This window comes from Bubalus bubalis, chromosome 17 (genome assembly GCF_019923935.1).
Source record: "Bubalus bubalis isolate 160015118507 breed Murrah chromosome 17, NDDB_SH_1, whole genome shotgun sequence".
Classification (NCBI taxonomy): Eukaryota; Metazoa; Chordata; class Mammalia; order Artiodactyla; family Bovidae; genus Bubalus; species Bubalus bubalis.
The window spans coordinates 1,402,128-1,404,451 of record NC_059173.1 but is presented as its reverse complement, the minus strand read 5'-3'; positions in this window follow the sequence as shown (position 1 = coordinate 1,404,451).

Sequence of the window (2,324 nt, the reverse complement as noted above, 5' to 3'; positions counted from 1 at the left end):
CGCTGGCAGCCCCTGGCCCGCCTCTGATCCCGGTCTCCTTGGGGCGGCTGCTCCAGAGCACACGCGTAGGTGTGTTGGCCCCCGGGCGTTCTCATGGCGTGACTGGAGGTGCCAAGCGGGGGAGAGCTCGAAACTGAGCGTGAAGGATCACTGGGGATCTGGGAGACCAGAGCGGGGCACCTTTCAGAAACCGTCATCTCTAAAGCCCTGTGCCGAGAGCCAAAGGTGCGAAGCTCTATCTGTATGACGGTTTTGTGACCAGGCCAGCTCGGCTAGCAAGGCATGCGTGGCCCCCGCCCAGGCAGTTAGGAGGTGCAGAAAAGGCTCTGATCCTATAGCGTGGGGACCCCATTCACTCAGGGGCTCCCCAAACTGCTTTGCCACACAGTTTGTTTCTGTGGAACCCTGGTCTTCCCTGAATGATGCTGACCTTTGGGTAAGCCCTGATCCAGTATCCTGAGGTCATCACTCAGGACTTCCCTGGTGGCACAGTGGTTGAGAACCCACCTTCCGATGCGGGGCCCGCAGGTTTGGTCAGGAAACTTTTAAGATCCCAAGTGCCATGGGGCAACTGAGCAAGCAAGCAGACGGGCCAGCACACGGGCTGCTGATCCTCTGGGGACTTAGATCACTGGTCCTCCCACCGAAGCAAAACCCCTGGCTCCACGGTGACCTCCAGCTCCACCAAACGCCGGGGTTAGTTCGCTGGTGGGACGACTAAGCTGAAATCTGACAGGTCCACCTGCGGCCAAGCTGTTCACCCAAAGCCGCACAGCCCCGAACTGGAAGTGGGCGTGGGTCCTCCGCTCAGGGGCTAGAAGCCCAGGCCAGTCCTCCACCCAGGAAGCTTTGCTGTGCTTTTACCGGCTCTGCCACCCAGACTGTCAGACTGTCCAGGTCACTCACATTGAGGCGCAAGGCGAGGGCCTGTCCACCCTGATGGGGCCCACTGGGACAAGGCTGGTGACCGCACCTCAGCGCCACCTGACAGCCACCTGGGCCAGTCCCTGGGCTGGGCAGAGCAGCGCCCCCACCACCGTGGACCCTGCACGAAGGACACAGTGCTTCCTGATGCGGAGGCTGCCACTGCATGCAGACAGGTGATTCTGGCCAAGGGCCGGCCCATTTCTCCTGCAGGGAAGGAGGGCGCTGTGTCCAGGGCTTGGCCCTGTGCAGCACACCCCCAATTCCATCACACCTCCCACCGGCTCTTGGGGCTATCTGCGGTGGACACTTGTTAGGGTCACGGAGGTGCTGCTCCCATCCGATCAGGCAACTTTGGGCGCACTGCTGTGACCCTTGAAACTCATCTGTGTGGTGTTCTTGGCTTTCGGGGCCGCCTGCAGCCTGACGAGGGTGCGCCTTTCATCACAAAAGCTCATCAACGAGGAGCAGGAGTCAAGGCGCTCAGTGGGCCCTCCGCACACCCTGCCGTCTGTCCGTGGGCACCTGGACCCCTTCAGCACGGGAGAGCCTCCTCATGGGCCAGCCTCCCTCTCGGCGTCCTGGTCCACTCACCCTTGGGAAGCAGTGTGCTCACTGCATGCACCTGTCCCTAGAAAAGCCACTTCCTGGGGATATCTGGACGGAGGTAGTAAGAAGGTCGGCAGGACTGATTTCGAACTTTGGGGCTGAGCAGAGGCTGAGGTCCACGCCAGAATTCCCTCCTGGTCCGGGAGTCCCAGCTCTGCTCTCAGGGCCTTCGGCCGGATTAAATCAGGCCTACCCAGATTATCTAGGATAATCTCACTTGCTTGGTTAACTGCCTACAGGCTTAAATCACATTGGGTAAATACCTTCACAGATTAGCGTCTGATTGGGTAAACGGAGACAGCAGCCTGGCCAAGGTAACGGCTTCCAATGACCGTCCCCCTGTCCGCAGAAGTCGCTGCCAATCTAAATGGAAGGCTCTCTGGCTGCAGAGCATGGGCTTCAGCGGTCGCGGGTCCCAGGCCCTAGAGCCCAGGCTCAGCAGTTGTGGCCCGCAGGCTTTGTTCCTCCACGGCATGTGGGATCTTCCTGGTTCAGGGATGGAACCCACATCTCCTGCACTGGCAGGTGGATTCTTTACCACTGAGCCACCAGGGAAGCCCCTCACTTCTTTTCTTTTTAAAAGACACTTATTTGGCTGTGCTGGGCCTTCCAGGGAGATTTTCCGTCTTTGTTGTAGCACGTGGACTGCTTAGTGGCAGCATGTGGGATCTGAGTTCCCCGAGCAGGGGTTGAACCCGGCCCCGGCCTACAGTGGAAGCGTGGAGTCTCAGCCACTGGACCCCCGGGCAAGTCCCCCATCTGTCTCGCTTCAAACCACCCTGCAGAATCAG